General features: G+C 40.6%; 1 protein-coding gene across 1 annotated transcript in view; it reads left to right on the forward strand.

Annotated features, from left to right (window-relative positions):
- The window catches only part of ptger2a (prostaglandin E receptor 2a (subtype EP2)), a 48441-nt gene that overhangs the window by 23816 nt on the left and 2519 nt on the right, over positions 1-22106 (forward strand). The gene's annotated exons all lie outside the window — the stretch shown is intronic.

Genomic DNA, 22106 nt, shown 5'->3' on the forward strand with positions numbered 1-22106 from the left:
AATGCTTTAAACAATGCATTAAACAATACATTAAGGTTTACAATAATAAACAACTGAAACAATGGAAAGGGTAGTTTGCTAAATTACAGCTACTCAGCACAGAGATCCTCAGCCTCACTTTGCTCACTCTCACTGTCCTCACTTTCACTTTCGTTTTTGGCGGCATTTTGTCTAGTCTGCGAATTTAAGACGACCCCCCTTTTTAAGAGCTATTTTTTACAACAAAAACACCGTCTTATATTCGAGCCAATACGGTATAAATGCCACAAAAAACAAAGACATTTTATATCAACAGCAGAACAGTTTAGAGGAGAGTGTGACTATTTAGAAGTTTCCAGAGTAAGTGCTTTTGTCATATCTATTAAAATAAATTAAAAACATAAAAACAACATATCCCAGTGATAGTTCATCAGTCGGTCAGGGATACTCTTGAGCTCCAGCCCTATTCGAGAAGGTTGGTACAACATGCAAGAAAGCACACAAAACAATACTTAAAATAATTGCAGTTTATCCATGTCATTTACACAATTTGCGTGAACAATTTGTGATCTGGGCAGCAGTCGTGTGGTGGTTATCACGGTCACCGCACAGCAAGAAGATTCTGGGTTCGAACCTCATGGCCGACTGGAGTCTTTCTGTGTGGAGTTTGCATGTTCTCCTCGTCCCTGTGTGGGTTTCCTCAGGGTGCTCTGGTTTCCTCCAACAGTCCAAAGACATGCAGTTTATGTCAACTTACTTCACTAAATCACCCATAAGTGTGAGTGTGATGATTGTTCATCTCAGTGTAGCCCTGTGATAGACTGGTGACCTACCCAGGGTGACCCCGCCTCTCACCTGAAGTCAGCTGAGATTGGGTGAGCTCCAGCTTCATCTATGACCCTGATGGATAAACAGCATAGATAAAAAACAAATGATGCAAGGCAAGTCCTGACCGTCTACATCCGGAAAACCTTGTAAATGTAATTTCTGATCAAACTATTACGTTCATAACCTACGTAATTACTACCTAATTACTCCTGGTGAAAACAATCATGGACCAAAGTAGCTAATAAACCTGTCATGGGAAGAAATTATGAAAACCAATCCGTCTGTTTGGTCATCCGGGAAATCTCATTCATCTCATCTCATTATCTCTAGCCGCTTTATCCTTCTACAGGGTCGCAGGCAAGCTGGAGCCTATCCCAGCTGACTACGGGCGAAAGGCGGGGTACACCCTGGACAAGTCGCCAGGTCATCACAGGGCTGACACATAGACACAGACAACCATTCACACTCACATTCACACCTACGGTCAATTTAGAGTCACCAGTTAACCTAACCTGCATGTCTTTGGACTGTGGGGGAAACCGGAGCACCCATCCGGGAAATAGTTCCGGACAATTTCTAAATGGAGCAGAATTCTTCTTGGACAAAGTCCCAGTTGCCACGGAGAGGGGAATTGTTGCTCAGTCTGCGCCTACACATTGTTTTCTTAACAACGCTTCCCTGTTTCCAACACACCGTTAACTACCATAAAATGAGTAAAGCTTTACCACTAAGCATTCGTCTCAGTAGGTTTGAACTTTGCAGCTTCTTAAATAAAGCAGTAGATTGCTGAGGCAGATCGGTGAAATGTTACCACTGCTTTAGTCAGTATTACTGCCTTTGGGAAAATAGCATCTGCTTTTCCTGTACACTGTTCAATCTGATATCTTGTGTTTACTCTGGAGGTTTTGGAAAAATGATTAGTTTGACTCTTTCAAACTGCACTTGCACAGTTTAATTAAGAAACAAATAAGTTTAAATAAGAAGGAACTACAGATTAGTTTAACTGGCGGAATTAAAATGAGTCAGGATTTTCTATTAAGCTTCTGTCTCTGTATGTTTAAATCGCGCGACATAGAGAATGTTTGCAGCTTCTTGAAAGAGAGCAATAAAAGCACTGTGTATGTTTCATTAATCACACACTAATCACGGTAAGGACATTGGGAATTCTGAATCAGCATTAATCGTTGTTCAAGATTGTTGTTGTGGTTGTTATTATTATTGTTTTACAGAATGACATCTGTAATAAAATATCTGTACATCTGAGTAATAATAGTCTTCCATCCAAGAACACATACTGTAGTGATGTTTTTATATCAGCTGGAGCAACTCTCGTTATGATGGCTGGTTTCATCAGACTGCAGGACCGTACAATTTTATTTCATTTCACTTTTTTCCTTCCTAATGAGCTCCTACTGAAAACAGGATGGATTTGACCTGTAGCAAGTGTGGTGGTGTTTTTTTTTTTAAGGATCGCCAAAGCATCCATCATTCCAGGGTTGCTGAAAAAGAATTTTAGTCCTCAGACAAAAAAAAAGGATTAAATAGCAGTGAAACAAATGTCTTTCGATGCAATAAAAAATAAAATAAAATCAAAATTCAAAATCGTAGATGTTTATCTAAAAGGATCTCACCATTATTTGTAGGAAAGAAAGTATGCAAGTAAGTCGCTTTTATTTTTAGAGCACATTAAAAAAACCACACACTTTGCAAAGTGTTGTACAAAGAATACACACAGGATATTACACAGTGGTGTGAAGACATGAAGTTTATATTTGAGTGATGAATGTATATATTCATGAGTGAGTGAAGTGAATGAATGATATATTTTTCAACACGAGAAGATAAACTTCATATCTTCGCTACCCTGTAATGTTCTTTATATTGTATAGACACATTCACAAAATAAATAAAATGCAAGTTAATCAAAAGAATTTTAATTTTGAACCGGTTTGCCATTTTGACAAAGCGCGTCCAGTCAGTGGAAAAACACTGGGAGTGACCTGACTGGAATGAAATCTCAGGAATTATTATACACACAGGACACTTTTTCGATGGAATAAAAACATGTATTCTATTCCCTTCTAGTGGGTTCCATTCATTTGGTTTGATAGCATGCAATATTGTTAGCATATCGCGACAATTTGTAAACAAACATGGCCACCAGGTTTAAGTATGGAAGATTTTGAGAGAATTTTGAAAGAGAAAGATGCATGGAACACCTGAAAGGAATGTGTATGGAAATAATAATAATAATATTGGCTGGCTTTTTTTTTTCATGATATAGCAGATATATTCCATTCAACTAGCTAATTCGTCTTCGACTCGTTCAGTATCATGCTAGCTGAATGGAATATAGTTGATCTACCACTCAACGCCAGCCAATATTATTTAAATATGTCATTCAGATCTGTGATGTATTTTGTATGAAAAAATGCAAGTTTTTCAACATGAGAAGATTAACTTCATATCTTCAACATGACACATTCACAAACAAAGTACCCGCATTTATCAAAACAATTCATCGATTTCCTCACGAGTGACGTACAGAAATTTCTGTCATGGTTTTGGTTCTGTATGACACGAATGTAGCTCGTATGAACAATACGGATAGTGTATGTTCCCGTAGTCAAGTCAAGTTTATTTGTATAGCGCTTTTAACAATAAACATTGTCACAAAGCAGCTTTACAGAATTTGAACGACTTAAAACATGAGCTAATTTTATCCCTAATCTATCCCCAATGAGCAAGCCTGCGGCGATGGTGGCAAGGAAAAACTCCCTCAGACGACATGAGGAAGAAACCTTGAGAGGAACCAGACTCAAAAGGGAACCCATCCTCATTTGGGCAACGACAGACAGCATGATTATAACATTAACAGTTTTAGGACTGCAGTTGTCATGAACAGTTTTGCACTCAAGTTTCCATCAATGAAGAGTAACAACATCAATGAAACTGTCTTCATGTTAAAGTTAACAAGTCAACTGTAGTCCTCAGCCATAAAAGCATTACTGTAAGAGTCCAGAGCGTCCTCCAGGTGTAACTTTCAACTGTCCTCATGGGGCCACCCTCTACAGGAGCGATGCGATAAGACTCCAACCAGACACAGAGCACCAGGATGGATCAAGCAGGTCCGAGGGGCAGAAGAGGTCAGCATCTCGATCCCAGGACCGACATGTAACTCAGAGGGACAGATTGGGGGGGAGGGAAAGAAAACACAGGTTGTTAGGTATGCCCTAAAAATGACAAGTATTAAGTCTGTGTGGTAGGCTCGCAGAGACAAGAGTCTTGACATCAGGCATAACACACAACAATGGCATGTTAATATGGTTAAAAAATATAATGACCTGCTCTGGCTGGATGCTTGATTGGGTGATGGGAGCACACTCCTCAGCAATGATGGGATGCAGATGGGACCCTTAGGGCTGGCCAAGACAATTCAGTTACATTTCACCAGGTCTGGGACATGCGACAGAATGTCTGACGGCCGATTCCCTGCAGGCTACGATAGCCAGTCGAGGTCTCCACCAAAAGATTTCCTGTTGACTCCATGTAACTCAGAGGGACAGATTTGGGGGGAGGGGGGGAGAGAGAGAGAGGGAAAGAAAACACAGGTTGTTAGGTATGCCCAATGTCACCTGAATACGTAAGAAAGAACAGTATACATGTTGCACTGAGTACAAGCAGGGACTCCGGCAACTAACTATGACCGCATAACTCAAAGGGGAGAGCCAGAAGGTAACACAGGCATGAGGGAGCCCCGGGACATAAAGCAGCCAGCCACTACACCATCAACAAACTCGAATGAGCAAGCGAGTGGGGACTGACAGCATCCATACATCCCAGCTTACCAAAAAACTCTATGTCTGAGGACCCTCCACATCTACACCTTTACCTCAAACACCAGTAACAAAAGGCTTGACTAAACAGATATGTTTTCAGCCTAGACTTAAACACTGAGACTGTGTCTGATTCCCGAACACTACTTGGAAGGCTGTTCCATAACTGTGGGGCTTTGTAAGAAAAGGCTCTGCCCCCTGATGTAGCCTTCGCTATACGAGGTACCAGCAGATAGCCTGCACCTTTTGATCTAAGTAGGCGTGGCGGTCATAGAGGAGCAGAAGTTCACTCAGGTACTGTGGTGCGAGACCATTTAGTGCTTTAAAGGTCAATAGTAGTATTTTATAATCAATATGAAATTTGATTGGGAGCCAATGCAGTGTGGATAAGACAGGCGTGATGTGGTCATATTTTCTAGTTCTAGTAAGGACTCTTGCTGCTGCATTTTGAACTAACTGGAGCTTGTTTATGCACTTATTGGAACATCCAGACAGTAAGGCATTACAATAATCCAACCTGGAGGTAACGAAAGCATGAACTAGTTTTTCCGCGTTATGTAGTGACATTAAATTTCTTATCTTAGCAATATTTCTGAGATGAAAGAAAGCTATCTGGGTAATGTTATCAATGTGAGTTTTGAATGAAAGACTGGGGTCAATAATCACCCCGAGGTCTTTTACTGCTGCATGTGAAGAAACAGAAAGGCCATCCAGAGTCACTGTGTAATCAGAAAACTTACTTCTAGCTGTATGTGGTCCTAGTACAAGTACTTCAGTCTTGTCAGAGTTAAGCAGAAGGAAATTAATAAGCATCCAGTGTCTAATGTCCTTAACACATTCCTCAATTCTATAAAGCTGGTGTCTCTCATCAGGTTTTGCAGAAACATACAACTGTGTCTCATCAGCACAACAGTGGAAACTAATACAATGTTTACGAATAATATCACCCAGAGGTAACATATATAGAGAAAAAAGCAGTGGACCCAAGACAGAACCTTGTGGAACACCAAACTTTACCTCAGTACGTCTAGAAATATCACCATTTATATCAACATACTGATAACGATCAGTTAAATAAGAGCTGAGCCAGGAGAGGGCTGTTCCCTTAACTCCCACAACATTTTCTAGTCTATCCAGAAGAATGGAATGATCAATGGTATCAAATGCCAAGGTCAAGCAACACAAGCAGCGAGACACAGCCCTGATCAGATGCCAACAGTAGGTCGTTTACTACTTTAACCAAAGCTGTTTCTGTGCTGTGATTAGGTCTAAATCCTGAATGATACATTTCATGGATGTTATTGCTATGTAAATATGAGCATAACTGCTGTGCTCATATTTAGCATGCTTTTTCAAGGATCTTGGAGATAAAGGGGAGGTTTGATATTGGCCAATAATTGGACAGCTGACAGGGATCAAGGTCAGGTTTTTTAATCAGGGGTTTGATAACTGCTAGTTTAAAGGATTTGGGTACATAGCCAATCGTGAGAGAATAATTTATTATTTTTAGAAGCGGTTCAATTACTTCAGGTATTATCTGTTTGAATAGACATGTAGGTAAGGGATCTAGTACGCAAGTTGAGGCTTTTGATGGTGAGATTAATGAAAGTAATTCAGTTTCTTTAAGGGGAGTAAAACATTCTAATTGATGATCTGATACAGTTATATTGTTAACTACAGGGTCACTTTCATTGTCTGACCTTTAAATTAGTAGTTTGAATTTTTTGTCGGATAGTCTCAATTTTGTCATTAAAAAAATTCATGAAATCGTTACTATTACATACTGCAGGTGTGCATGTGTCTATAGTGGACTTATTCCTGGTTAATTTTGCTACAGTATTAAATAGGAATCTAGGATTATTTTTGTTATCTTCTTTTAGGGAGGAGAGATATGTTGATCTCACAGCACTAAGAGCTTTTCTATACTTCACGAAGCTCTCCTTCCATGCTAATTTGAACACTACCAATTTTGTTTGACGCCATTTACGTTCCAATTTTCGAGTGGTCTGTTTTAATGTGCGAGTGTCATCATTATACCAGGGTACTAATTTTTTGTCTCTGACCATTTTCCTTTTTAGAGGAGCTACATTATCTGAGGTATGGCGGAATGTTGACTCTAAGCATTCAGTTGCCTGATCAAGTTCTGCAGGGGCTGACAGTGACCCAATCAAAGTTGATAACTCTGGGAGATCATTTATAAAGCTCTGTGCAGTAGTTGACGTGAATGTACGTTTAATACAGTAGTGTGGTGAGGTGCATATATTATTACTCAGACATAGTTTGAATGAGATGAGATAATGATCTGAGATAACGCAAGACTGTGGAAGTATGACTATATTGTCTGCGTTTAACCTGAATGTTAGTATTAGATCAAGGGTGCGACCACCATTATGGGTCGGTCCTATGACATTCTGATTAATCCCTACTGAATTTAAAATGGACACAAATGCTGTTTTTAAAGGGTCTTCTGGGTTATCGAAGTGAATATTAAAATCTCCAACAACTAAAGCTTTCTCTCAGGAAATAACCAGGTCTGAAATAAAATCTGCAAATTCAGAAGAAACTCAGAATATGGCCCCCGGGGGCCTGTAAATAATAAGCAATGGAATTAACTGGGTAGACTTATTTTTCGAGGCTACATACTACAAACTACTACATATGAGTATGAAGAACTTCAAATGTATTAAATTTATAACCAGGTTTTTGTGTTACACCTAGATAATCATTATAAATAACCGCGACGCCTCCTCCTCTGCCAGTTTGACGAGGCTGGTGTATATAACTGTATCCAGGAGGACTCGCTTCATTTAATGCTATATATTCATTTGGCTTAATCCATGTTTCAGTTAAACAAAGTACATTAAACTTAAGAGATCTAATTAAAATTAAGAGAGCTAATATTTAATAGCCCCACCTTTAGATCAAAGGTGCTAGCAGCAGCTGTACAGTCAGTATGATCTAATTTTATATTGATTAGGTTACTGGAGCAAAAACTCTAAAAATTTCTACCTTTTTGTTTAGCCCGGGGAACAGACACAGTCTCGATGTAGTGGACCCTGAGTAACGACTCTGTGCAGCTAGCAGACAGTTGGTTTAGCCTGTTCGTCTGCTCCCTGGCCTTGGCTCTGAATTGTCAAATTAACTAGGCCTGTTCTGAGACTATGACCTATGCTGCAGGAAATGAGAGCAGCACCTTCCCGAGTGGGATGGATACCGTCCCGCCCTAACAGGCCAGCAGTGCCCTCAAAATTAGCCCAATTATCTATAAAGCCCACACTGTTTTCAGAGCACCACCTGGACAGCCAGCAGTTCAGCGACCATAACCTGCTGTAAGCTACATCGCCACGCCGCATTGGGATGGGGCCAGAGCATACTACAGCATCGGACATCGCCTTCGCTAATTTAAACACCTCTACAAAGTTACTCTTAGTAACCTCAGACTGACAAAGGCGTATATCATTAGCTCCTGCATGGATAACTATCTTTGAGAACTTGTGCTTGCTTAGGACCCTAAGATTACCTGCTATGTCCGACACCCTGGCTCCCAGTATACACCTGACTAAAGCTGCTGGTGCCCCTAAAGGCCTAGCTAATTTCACGTTATGATAGAGTCCCCTATAACCAGAGCTCTTTCAGGTTTCCCAGTGGGTGTGTCACTAAGGAGAGCAAACCTGTTCGACACGTGACGCGGAGAGGAGTGGTGCTCCCGTGGGCGAGCCTCAGCGGTAGCTTTGGCTCTATGCTTATGCCGTCGAGTCGTCACCCATTCGCCCCGCTGTAAGGGCTCTAATGCCGGAGTTGGGGGATTACTAACTCCACCTAGGGCATCCAGACTTTCCCCTACAGAAACTACACTGTTCTCACGCTCACTAACCTTCTCTAAAGCCTGGACACGTGTAATCTTCTCCGTCAGAGAGCTAACTAATCTGCACTTATCACAAATAAAGCTAATAGAGCTATCACTAGCGACTGAGGAAGAATGACTAAACATCCTGCACTCAGCACACTGAACAGGCTGAAGGTGTGCCATGATGAAAAGATTCACGTACCTTAATCGAAGATCTGTTGATATTAAAGCAGATCCGATGTAGATGGCCTCCGCTTGTGGTCTTTACACAGAAGAAGAGAGAAAAGAAAAAGAAAGCTTCTGGTCTCTGTGTTCTTCCAAAAAAAGAGAGAGAAAAAAACAGAAAAAGGAAAGTGAAAAGTACAAAAAGGAAAGCGACAGTACAATAAAAATGAAGAGGATACTGGAAAATTATTTGTAGAAAAAAGTTTAAAAAGATTAGTAATTAACGCCAGCACTTGCGGGAAAAAAGGACTCGGCGCAAACAACTCAGGAACCAGGAAGTGCTTAGCACAGAATGTGCAAACAACTCAGGAACATGTTTAATGTCTAATGGCAGTAAAACACTTGTGTCCATATAATATAAAAACATATTCAGCAACAATGACTGGCAAACAGTAGGAGCATGGAGTTACATACGTAATGACAGAATAAAACAAATAATATAAACTACACAGATTAAAACAAATAAAACTTTAAAAAATTTAATTCAGTAAAATCAAATTGATAGGCAGAGAAGGCCAGCGAATAAAAACGTGTCTTGAGCCTAGCTTTAAAAACAGCGATGGGCGGAACATGTTTAATGTCTAATGGCACAAGCAAGGAGCAGCAACTGCAAAGGCTCCATCACCTTTTAGTATAAAACGTGACCCTGGGACATGTAAAAGAACTTCGCTGGCAGATCTATGAGACCGAGGGGCTGAATGCAGGCGGATAAGTTCCAGGATATAAAATGGGACCTGCCCATTAAGAGCCTTAAAACAATCAATAGGATCTTAAACTGGGCAGGAAGCCAGTGGATAGAGACCAGACCTGGGGTAATACACTATGTTCATGTTTTTAGTGCATTCTGGACCATCTACAATCGTGATATTAAGGACTGGGGAAGACCCAGGTCTTATATAAAGAATTACAGTACAATAGTCCAGTCATGATGTAATAAAAGTGTGAATTAATTTTTCCAGATCACAGAAAAACAACAATTATTTAAGTTTTGAAACAGTTCTTAACTCATAGTAACTATTTTAAAATCAGAAATGCAGCTTGGTTTTATTTCACATTATCATTTTATTATTTAAAATAAATCCCTTTTTCTGATAAATCTCATAAAGCTCAGCTTTTTAGTCACTTGAAACAAACGTGTCTTTTAAATGTGAAGTTTAATCCCAGTTGCATTGGAGACTCCTTCCCCGGCTGTTAAATAAACACATCACCATATCCAATGATTTATGTTTTTCTTTGCTAATTCAACACTTTTTTTTTCAATTGGTTTATTATTAGCCTTAGATTGTCGAAATCCCCGACGAAAGAAATGATCATGTATTCAAACGAACTCATTAATATAAACAGTGATTATTCACCAAGCTGCTGAACACCTTCAGTCAGATTCGAGAATTGCTGTGGAATAAAACTGAGTATCTCATGCTAGAAGTTAAACTCTCATGCACGTCAAGACAAAAAAATGTTATCTTCCCTTCATCCTACTGACATCTTGGCTGATTATGTTTAGTTATGTAAAGGAAACCAAAAATTGTGTTAATAAACACGGTGGTGCTACCTGAGCCTGTAGTCACTGTAAGGCTGGGCAATATGATGAACTAATATCAATATCATGATAAATTATGTCACAATACACTTTTTCAAGATATCGCGGGTATTGTGATTATACTTTTTTCTAGCTTTTATAAAATGTAATTTTTTTTTGTATATTACAAATTTTTCCTAATTTTATGTTACAATGTTGTAAAATTGTATTTTGTAAATTTATTTATATTGGAATTTCTTAAAATTGTTAACAAATCTTTTGTAGTTTAGAATAATTTTTTTGTAGATGTTGTAGAATTATTATTATTATTATTATTATTATTATTATTATTATTATTAAAACACTTTTTGGCAATTTATTAGAAAATATATTTATCAGGATACACTATAGATACATCAGTCATAAATGTCTTCATGTATTTTATTTTTTTATTTAGTTGTTCTGCCTTTGTACGTAAAATTATTTTAATGCAATCAAGTATATATTTATATACACTGATTAGCCATAACATTATGACCACTGACAGGTGAAGTGAATAACATTTGATTATCTCATTACAACGGTGGGATATATTAGGAAGCAAGAGAACAGTCAGTTCTTGAAGTTGATGTGTTGGAAGCAGGAAAAATGGGCAAGCATAAGGATCTGAGCGACTTTGACAAGGGCCAAATTGTGATGGTTAGATGACTGGCTCTGAGCATCTCCAACATGGCACATCTTGTGGGATGTTCCCAGTATGTAGTGGTTAGTACCTACCAAAAGTGGTCCAAGGAAGCACAACCAGTGAACCAGCGACAGGGTCATGGGTGTCGAAGGCTCATTGATTCACATGGGGCACAAAGGCGAGCCCATATGGTCCAATCCCACTGAAGAGTTACTGTAGCACAAACTGCTGAAAAAGTTAATGCTGACACCTTTCTGTTTTAACCAGCAACTTTTTTTTGTGAAGAGTTATTAAGAAAGTGTTAATATTTGTATTTCGTTCTGTGCAATTACTCGGGTTATTTGCATATTTTAAAGGCCAAAGAAACTCTGAATGAATCATTGCCTGAAATGACTCCTGTGGCCTTTTTTCGGTAAAATACAGCTGTAACCACAGCTCTCATGCTTGCAGAACTGAGTAATGAATTGTCACTCCCAAGATGAAGTAATGCCCCTGAACCCAGGGTTCTGTGGGGGATTTAAAAACACCACGGAACTCATGGCTGGATTAATTGAGTCAAATTGTCTCGGTGGCCTTGAATAACACAGACAGAACCACGACTATATCTGACTTGGGTGACTTAGGCGGCATGGTGGTGCAGTGGTTAGTACTGTTGCTTCACAGCAAGAAGGTTCTGGGTTCAAGCCAGTGGCTGACGGGGACCTTTTTGTGTGGGGTTTGCATGTTCTCCCTGTGTCTGCGTGGGTTTCCTCCGGGTGCTCCGGTTTCTCCCACAGTCCAAAGACATGCAGTTAGGTTAACATGGGGCGGCCTTGGGGTGAAGTGCCCTTGAGCAAGGCACCTAACCCCCAACTGCTCCCCGGGTGCTGTAGCATGGTTGCCCACTGCTCTGGGTATGAGTGTGCTCATTACTCGTGTGCGTGCGTGCGTGTGTTCACTACTTCAGATGAGTTAAATGCAGAGGATGAATTTCACTGTGCTTGAGTGTACATGTGGCAAATAAAGGCTTCTTCTTCTTACTTTAGTGGCGAACTGCCAGCAATCACAGCGATCCGGAGACATCCAAGGCTGCAGAGGACTCGCGTCCAGTTAAAGAATATGAGTCATGAAATATTATTTGTTTTTGGTTTGGAGACTGTACAAATGAATTAAAAATTAAATTAATCACCTTTTAGAACTTTTCTCAGCCTCTGTAAGTTAAAAGATGGCTGCGACATGACCACAAGATCCTAAATCAAGGTCACGATTATGTGAAATTTAGCCGTTGAGAGAACTAACATCTCAATGGACTCAAAGCATCCCTGCTTCATTGCTTAAATGTGGTCTTTCTGAGCATGCATAACTTCCTGTAAACACTCTGCTTGCATGCATCTCGAGCCTTGAGGTCTTCTGTTGCCTTGCGACTGACGGTAAATTAAATGAATAGATCTTTATCAGCTTATTGATGATGGTAAAGCCTTATATATGTCTCTGTAATGCATCCACATGACCAAGCAGATGTTAATTAAAGCATCTCTGCTCATAGAAAATTATAAACAAGGTTTCCGTAACGTCTGCTGTAGCACTGGGCAATGGGACATTATTACACAGATATATTGGTGATTATATGATACCACTTTTCTGAAGTATTATTATTGTTGTTGTTGTTATTATTGTTAATAATTAAAAAACAATTAATCAATCAATCACCTGGTTAGTTGAATCAGGTAACAAACTCTTTGACAGTGGACATGGGCAGGGTGTGTTAGAGTAAAGAAAATGCTAAAACATGCAAAGTAAACATGCACCACGAGTTGACTTAAGAGTCGTCTCCAATAGTACAGAGATTTGTTTATTATGAACTGTGCTAACTCTGCACACCAGACAACCAGGAAAGGGTGCAGGATGTTTGCCTTTGGTGTGGTACGATGATATACATCAGATTCCCAAGATGGTCTGAGAGATGTCCTGTACCATGTTAGTTAGTTAGTTAGTTAGTTAGTTAGTTAGTTAGTTAGTTAGTTAGTTAGTTAGTTAGTTCGTTCGTTCGTTCGTTCGTTCGTTCGTTCGTTAATATCCCACGCCCTAACACACCTCATCCAAAAAAAAAAGCAGGTGCTGACTGAGTCCATATTGGTGTGTAATGAGTAAAACATTAACTTTGTCATAACAGGCTTGACTCATAAAGTATTTGCATCTGCATCGTCCAAAAAAAGGAGTTCTAATTACTAGCTTGAAGAATGTAGACTGTGTATAGATCAATTAACGTGATCCAGTTACGTTATTAAATCCAGTGAGGAAGAAATAACTGTAGTGTGCATTTTAGATTCAAGAGTTTGTCATATGTACAGGAAGCAGTCTGTTAGAACAAACTCCGACAGAAAAGAAGATACAAGGAAAAGCAAAACAACACGGGACAGATGATAAATTGTCATTCACACTCAGTCTTCCATAACAGGAAAGTAACGGATATTGTGTATTCCCACCTCACTGTATTTAACAGAACAGTACAGGGTGTGAACCCTAGCGAGATGTGTGAACCATGTGAGACCAGATATGATGTATAATTCATGAGGCAGTAAGTCTATTGTTGTGAAACCCCCCAAGCTAAGACATGAGCTACTTATGCCGCTTTTCCACTACAAACGCGGCTGAGCCGTGCCGTGCTGAGTCGAGCTGAGCGGGGCTGTTGGAGTTGCATTTCGACTACAACCGCGCTGAACCGTGCTGGCTGGAAGTGGGTGGACACATTGGGTGGAGTTAGCGAAAGTGGGTGGACGTCACGTGATGTCGTTAAGCAGCGCAAACAGTGACATCAGTGACAGTGGCGGAACAAGTCAGAGCCAGGCCGGGGGCGGGGCAAATGACCGGGCCCTTTATTAAAGCTTATCATAACATCATTTTAGGCTACAAAATGTCCGCAACTGCGGTGTTTACCAATTTCAACACTACCGGGTGCAACTATGTTATTTAGTACATCAAGTCCTTCAAACGAACATGTAACTCAGAAACAAAAAACATTAGGATACTGTACATGGCTCATAATAAAACATCAATAGCCTATACTGCGCACATTATTTGAAGGGCATACGAATGAGCGCTCAGAGGTTGCAACGGTGACAGGAAGAGTCAGAAATAAAAGGAGGGCGGTGCAAACCTCACTGAATGCACTGTGTTTACCAATTTCAACACTACGGGGTGCAACTATGTTATTTTGTACATTAAGTCCTTCAAACGAACATGTAACTCAGAAACAAAAAAACATTAGGCGACATACTGTACATGGCTCATAATAAAACATCAATAGCCTACTGCGCGCATTATTTGAAGGGCATACGACGAGCCTTGCGCTCCGCGAACTCGTCCATGATGCTCTGTATGTCACTGATTCAGTGAGCTTTTAAGCAGTAGTCTCACGACCCGAATAGTAAACAATAAACATGGAGGACATGGAGTCGTTAGTGTTGCTGGTCTTGGTGCTGTGGCTTGTTGTCACCGACAACGCCAACAGATACTGGCAAGAGCGTATAGATGAGGCGAGGCGCATAAGGCTTCAGAAATTCTCGTAATTCGTAATTATTATTCTTCCAGGTTTACGGTGTTTACAGATCCCAGCGCGCTCGCGGGGCGTGTGTGGGCATGTGAGGACACTCCTCCTCACCAATCAGTGCACAGGGGAGTGTCTGCTCACGCCCCTAGCCTCACTCGGCACGGTTTGGCTCGCTTCAGCCCCACTCCAAAACGGTGTGAGTTTTAGGGGCTAAGCAGGGCTGAAACGAGCTGAGTCGTGCTGGTTTTTGGTAGTCGAAACGCGAGCCGTGTCGGGCTGAAGTGAGCTGAAGCGAGCTGAAAAAGGGTAGTGGAAAAGGGCCATTAGTTAGCAACATGGCACGAGTCGAGCCGCATGGCGTCTCTATTGAGAGAGTTCTGTTCCTGTTTTTTGAACATTTTTGTTTTGTTCAGGCAAAGGCTGTTTATAATGTTTTTGCTTATATCTAGTGATGGGTTGTCTTACAATCAAGGTACGCAAGCTAAAAATCACATTTAACACTTATTATCTTCAATATCAAAAGGCTTGACTAAATAAACTTGGTTGTTTATTGTAGCCCTGTGATAGCTCTATTTACCATGCAAAAAAAATGTGGTGATAACGTTATTTTTGGTTAATGTATGGCAATATATGTCATATTTAGCAAAATTACTCGTGTCATTTAGAAAAAGTGCTTTTTTGACCACAGGTAGCTCCAAAAGGGATGCACTTAAATCATTCTTTATACCATAAAACACATATTTGGTTCCATATCATTGGAAACATAGTTAAGTTTTAATGTTGAATGCCAGTAAGTTTTCAGACTATTTTGATCAAATTAGTATGTAATTGTGTCAAAAAAATGTCCTCTCCGAGACAGCTAATTTTTCAATATAAAATAACATATCTAAAATGATTATTTTCATCCTAAAATGTGGTCAAGATATTGGGACATAAATATTAGAGACAACTAACACAAAGCTTACAGCCTTGTATTTAAAAGCACTATGGAAGTAGTGGATTCTGAATTGTCAAAAAAAAAAAGTCCTCTCTGAGAATCACTTCATTTGTTTCTCCCAGCCCTGCTTAAAGCTACACTTAATTTACTTAGAAAAAAACCTAAATAGTTCATGAACATGCTATAACATTAGGTGAATGTTATGGACTACTAACAATTTCTTAACTGTTGGAATTTTATTTCTATCAGCTATTTTTGACAAGGAGTCTTTGATAACATTTTTGCTACTTTTCTTTATCTTATAGCAGATTACACAAAACTACCATACACATGTTAAAAAATTACCTGAAATCTGTTCTTTAACTTGTCCTTCACTTAAAAACTGGTACAAGAACCAGTTTGAATCAATTTGAATTTTGGACCCCTGTGACACAAACTTTGTACCCTGATTGTAAAACAACCCTGATGTGTTCTTTGCCGCCGGTTGCTTTACACTGAGGCAGTAGTAAAGCAGTAGTTCTGTCCCAAATATCATTACATCAACGCCAGCGACGTCACAATATGTAAATCTGATCGTTACGATTCCTACTGGAGCCGTGGTAAAAGACTACTGTAAATGTTACTAGGTCACCAGTGGATAGATTAATAATTTGACTTGACCATTTCCCAACTCCCATTCCCAAACAACACCATTACAGCATGATAATGGGAGATATGGAGTTTTCAGTCAGTGTGAGTGTGAATGGGGTATACAGTATGTCTGAGTCAGTAATCAGGTCTGGTAATCAGAAAGTGCTGTCTACACATGCTTAACATCCAACTCTATCATAACAAAGGGGGAAATAAGCATGGGAACAAAACAAAGCAATAAGTCATTCACATAGACACACATGGTATTTATTTTACCCCCACTGCACTATAAAGATATTGATGTACTAGTGTAAAGCTTTAAACATCAGGGTACTGTATGCAAATACTGACACAACATCCATAAGCATACCTTTTACCAAGGAAGCTGTTTTAGTAACTTATAAACCCTGTGATCAAATTAGACACATCCTACTGGATACAATGTGAAGTTCCCAGACTTAGTCGTAAGCCATTGGATTGAATAGAAACCGTGAAGTGGATTCACTTTGCTGCCTCAAAAAAAACGGAAGGAACAAGCTCAAGTGGTTAAAAAGATAAACACTTCACGACACAGTGGTTTCAAACCCACCACATGTACTAGCTCCACCGTGTTAGTTCTACCCAGGCAAAAAAGCAAGAACAACCAACATTGTGGTCACTTGGTATACTTAACAAAAGTGAAAATTGAAACATCATAAAATGAAGTACAATAATATCCTCTAACAATAAATAAACCAAAAATTACAACTATTTACACTGCAATAAAATAAAGCAGTCATGTACCATTTTTGCTTTTTCTGTCCAAATATATATGCATGGGTTACTGTAGTGTGAGAAAATGGTAGCTTTGTATGCACTGAGCAAGCGCTTTCATTTATGACATTCACACATGAAGTGCATGTGTGGTCTCAAATAAAAACAACACGTGCAGAAAGCAAGACGAAGGGGAAAAAAACACCAAGTAGAAAGTGCACCTTGAAAGAAGTTAACCACAGGCTCGTTACTAATCCTGAAACTAAAGCAAAATGGCTTTCGTTGAACTCCTCCTGAAGGCTATGAGAGATTCTCTGAAAATGTTCTCAGCACCTCACAAATCTTGCGTGTGTGTGTGTGTGTGTGTGTGTGTGTGTGTGTGTGTGTGTGTGTGCGCATATGTATGTATGTGTGTATATACAGTATATGTGTGTGTGTCTATGTATGTATATACAGTGGGGCAAAAAAGTATTTAGTCAGCCACCAATTGTGCAAGTTCTCCCATTTAAAAAGATGAGAGGGCCTGTAATTTTCATCATAAGTACACTTCAACTATGAGAGACAGAATGGGGGGAAAGAATCCAGGAAATCACATTGTAGGATTTTTAATGAATTAATTGGTAAATTCCTCGGTAAAATAAGTATTTGGTCACCTACAAACAAGCAAGATTTCTGGCTCTCACAGACCTGTAACAACTTCTTTAAGAGGCTCCTCTGTCCTCCACTTGTTACCTGTATTAATGGCACTTGTTTGAACTCGTTATCAGTATAAAAGACACCTGTCCACAACCTCAAACAGTCACACTCCAAACTCCACTATGGCCAAGACCAAAGAGCTGTCAAAGGACACCAGAAACAAAACTGTAGACCTGCACCAGGCTGGGAAGACTGAATCTGCAATAGGTAAGCAGCTTGGTGTGAAGAAATCAACTGTGGGAGCAGTTATTAGAAAATGGAAGACATACAAGACCACTGATAATCTCCCTCGATCTGGGGCTCCACGCAAGATCTCACCCCGTGGGGTCAAAATTATCACAAGAACGGTGAGCAAAAATCCCAGAACCACATGGGGGGACCTAGTGAATGACCTGCAGAGAGCTGGGACCAAAGTAACAAAGGTCTGTAACACTACGCCGCCAAGGACTCAAATCCTGCAGTGTCAGACATGTCCCCCTGCTTAAGCCAGTACATGTCCAGGCCCGTCTGAAGTTTGCTAGAGAGCATTTGGAGGATCCAGAAGAGGATTGGGAGAATGTCATATGGTCAGATGAAACCAAAATAGAACATTTTGGTAAAACTCAACTTGTCGTGTTTGGAGGAGAAAGAATGCTGAGTTGCATCCAAAGAACACCATACCTACTGTGAAGCATGGGGGTGGAAACATCATGCTTTGGGGCTGTTTTTCTGCAAAGGGACCAGGACGACTGATCCGTGTAAAGGAAAGAATGAATGGGGCCATGTATCATGAGATTTTGAGTGAAAACCTCCTTCCATCAGCAAGGGTATTGAAGATGAAACGTGGCTGGGTCTTTCAGCATGACAATGATCCCAAACAAACCGCCTGGGCAATGAAGGAGTGGCTTCGTAAGAAGCATTTCAAGGTCCTGGAATGGCCTAGCCAGTCTCCAGATCTCAACCCCATAGAAAATCTTTGGAGGGAGTTGAAAGTCCGTGTTGCCCAGCGACAGCCCCAAAACATCACTGCTCTAGAGGAGATCTGCATGGAGGAATGGGCCAAAATACCAGCAACAGTGTGTGAAAACCTTGTGAAGACTTACAGAAAACGTGCAAAAATGAACCATATTTAAGACAAATTAAATTTTGCTTACAGGAAAGACAGTGTCTGGTCTTTCCCAGGAGAAATTATCATGTGATGCATGAAGTGATGCATGACATCATGTGCAAGGGGTCTATGGGCAATTTAGAGTAGCCAGTTAACCCACATGTCTTTGGACTGTGGGAGGAAACCAGAGCACCTGGAGGAAACCCACACAGGCATGAGTAGAACATGCAAACTCCACACAGAAAGAGGCCAGTTGGCTGGGAGGTTCAAACTCAGAATCTTCTTACCGTGAGGCGATAACCACTGTACCACTATGCCTCCTTCACTACATACAGTGATTCCAGTTTCAATGCAAAAAACAGTGATCTTATTTCCCTTTTTTTCTAAATAGTTATCCATCCATCCATTATCTGTAGCCGCTTATCCTTTTCTACAGGGTTGCAGGCAAGCTGGAGCCCATCCCAGCTGACTATGGGCGAGAGGCGGGGTACACCCTGGACAAGTTGCCAGATCATTGCAGGGCTTACATAGAGACTAACAACCATTCACACTCACATTCACACCTACGGTCAATTTAGAGTCACCAGTTAACCTAACCTGCATGTCTTTGGACCGTGGGGGAAACCGGAGCACCCGGAGGAAACCCATGCGGACATGGGGAGAACATGCAAACTCCGCACAGAAAGGCCCTCGCTGGCCACGGGGATCGAACCCGGACCTTCTTGCTGTGAGGCGACAGCGCTAACCACTACACCACCGTGCCGCCGGAAGATTAAATGTGTGAAGAATATCCATGAAAGTTTTAGTAGCCTTTCGGGTGTTCAGCGTGTCTTTCTCTTTAAATCTTCGACTTTTAATGAAGCAAATCTGGTGGCCATTGTTGTGAACAAACTGTCAAGTCACTCACTAGCGCAGAAGTTTTACATCTCCGACATGTCTTTTCCAGTTTTTTTATGTCTGTTCTGTTTTTCTCTTGTAAATATGCGTGAAGAATATATAATTAAGTTTTGGTAGCCTTTCAGGTGTTCAGCGTGTCTTTCGTTTCAGTTTGATTATTTAGTGCTTAAACCTAGCACTGGATCTTCTCTCTTTCCTGGCTGACAAAGAAATGATTGTCAGCAGAAGTTTTGTCATTGGATCTTCGCATGAGTGCCGAAATGTGACGTTGTATTGTCTTGAGAATGTGCAATATTATAACAATATTGCACACTCATTCTCCATTGGGGAGAGTGGTGTAATACATAGAGGATAAGTGATGTGTTAACAATATTGTATGCTATCAAACCAAATGAATGGAAGCCACTAGAAGGGAATAGAATACATGTTTTTATTTCATGGAAAAAGTGGCCCATGTGTATAATAATTCCCGCTATTTCATTCCAATGATGTCACTCCCAGTGTTTTCCTGCTGACTAGATGCGTGTTGTCAAAATGGCGAACTGGTTCAAAATTAAATTTCTTTTGATTGACTTACGTAATTTTTGTTTTTTTGTGTGTGTGTGGATGTGTCCATACAATATAAAGAATGTTACATGGTGGTGTGAAGATATGATGTTTATCTTCTTGTATTTTCACTCATTCGCTTTGCTCACTCATTAAGATAAACTCAATATCTTCGCACAACTGTGTAATATCCTCTCTCTGTCTCTCTTGTAAAGAGTTGCTATTTTCCTCTGACCTCTCTTATCAACAAGGCATTTGTTTCCATTCACAGGACTGTCACTCACTCAGTGTTTTTTTTTTTTCCACACCATTCTGTATAAACGTTTGAGACTGTTGTGTGTGAAAACCCCAGGAGATCAGCAGTTTCTGAAATACTCAAACCAGTCCATCTAGCACCAACACCCATGCCACAGTGAAAGTCACAGAGATCACGATTTTTCCTAGCCTGGGCCCGCCCATCCTAAGTGTGACGCAACACGAGGGCCTGTTGCGAGCTTAGTCTGGCAAGGCAAGCTATCTCCAGCTCTTCCAAGCTCCCGAAAAATCGGGAGCCAATCAACTTTGAGCATCTCCAACGGCCCTAGGCAGAGGCGTGTTCAAGGCAGTGACGTAGTAGAACTGCGACCGGAAGCCATAGATTGTTTACAGGATCTATGCCGGAAGCGCTTCATTCACTAGAAACATTACGAACATGGAGCAGCGGCAAGCCTTTGACACAGCGGTAGATGCTGTATTGAACGCATTCAACAGGAAGTTCTCATTGAAAACGGAGCAAAGAGCAGCCCTGGAGGTATTTATCTTCTTCCTGTTACTCAAGCAGTTTCCGTCGCGTCACATACGTCAGAGGAAAGAGTGATGTGATTGGTTTAAGCTTCGTCACAGCCTTTTCTGGCTTTGACCAGTAGCAAACTGAGGCATTTCAGGGAGGCGGGTCAACCACGCCTTTGGGAAACGGTTGGGCTTAATATCTTTGCCAGACCAAATGCTCGCAGAGCTTTGAAGTCGCGTTAGCCAGACTAGATTTTTCCTATTCTGATGTTTGAAATGAACATTAACTGAAGCTCTTGATTTGTATCTGCATGATTTTATGCATTGTGCTGCTGTCAAGGGATTGGTTGAATAGATAACTGCATAAAATAGCAGGTGGATGGGTGTTTCTAATAAAGTGGCTTGTGTGTGTATAAAGGCAATTTTATCACTTTTTTTTTTAAGTCAGGTTGCTCTAACTTCTGAATCAAGGGACCCTTTTTTTGTTCTTGACACGCCAACGTGATGTCCTCTTAGTTGAGTGGAGCTCTGACGTTCTGCAGGATCTCCTGTGTCATTGTGACAACTGATGATTGGAACAAACATTTATAAAGGTTCATGCTCGGATGATGGAGCCATATCAACACTGTTTTTAAAGAAAAACTCCACCTTGAAACATTAAAATATGTTTACGTTGAAATTATTTTGAAGTTAGCGGTTGTGTGCTGTGCTAATGTCATATTGTTATGAGTTACAATAGTCATTTTTAATAGGAGGAAAAAAATCAGTGATCTCAAATGTACGTAAGGGTTAAAGGTCAGGTTTTCTGATGAGCCTTGCTTTATAATTAACATGTGCGCTTTAACAGTGTAAAAGATTTTTCAGAATAAAATTCTGAGTCTCCTCTCATTATCTCTAGCCGCTTTATCCTGTTCTACAGGGTTGCAGGCAAGCTGGAGCCTATCCCAGCTGACTACAGGCGAAAGGCGGGGTACACCCTGGACAAGTCGCCAGGTCATCACAGGGCTGACACATAGACACAGACAACCATTCACACCTATGGTCAATTTAGAGTCACCAGTTAACCTAACCTGCATGTCTTTGGACTGTGGGGGAAACCGGAGCACCCGGAGGAAACCCACGCGGACACGGGGAGAACATGCAAACTCCGCACAGAAAGGTCCTCGTCGGCCACTGGGCTCGAACCCGGACCTTCTTGCTGTGAGGTGACAGCGCTAACCACTACACCACCGGCCCAATTCTGAGTGGAATTTTTAAAATTTAAACTTCTTTCATCAACACTTTGGTCTATTTTCACCTCATTTAACACTGTCCTACATTACCCACAATGGTGATAGTGGTGCT

The sequence above is a fragment of the Neoarius graeffei genome, chromosome 11 (genome assembly GCF_027579695.1).
Source record: "Neoarius graeffei isolate fNeoGra1 chromosome 11, fNeoGra1.pri, whole genome shotgun sequence".
NCBI lineage: Eukaryota > Metazoa > Chordata > Actinopteri > Siluriformes > Ariidae > Neoarius > Neoarius graeffei.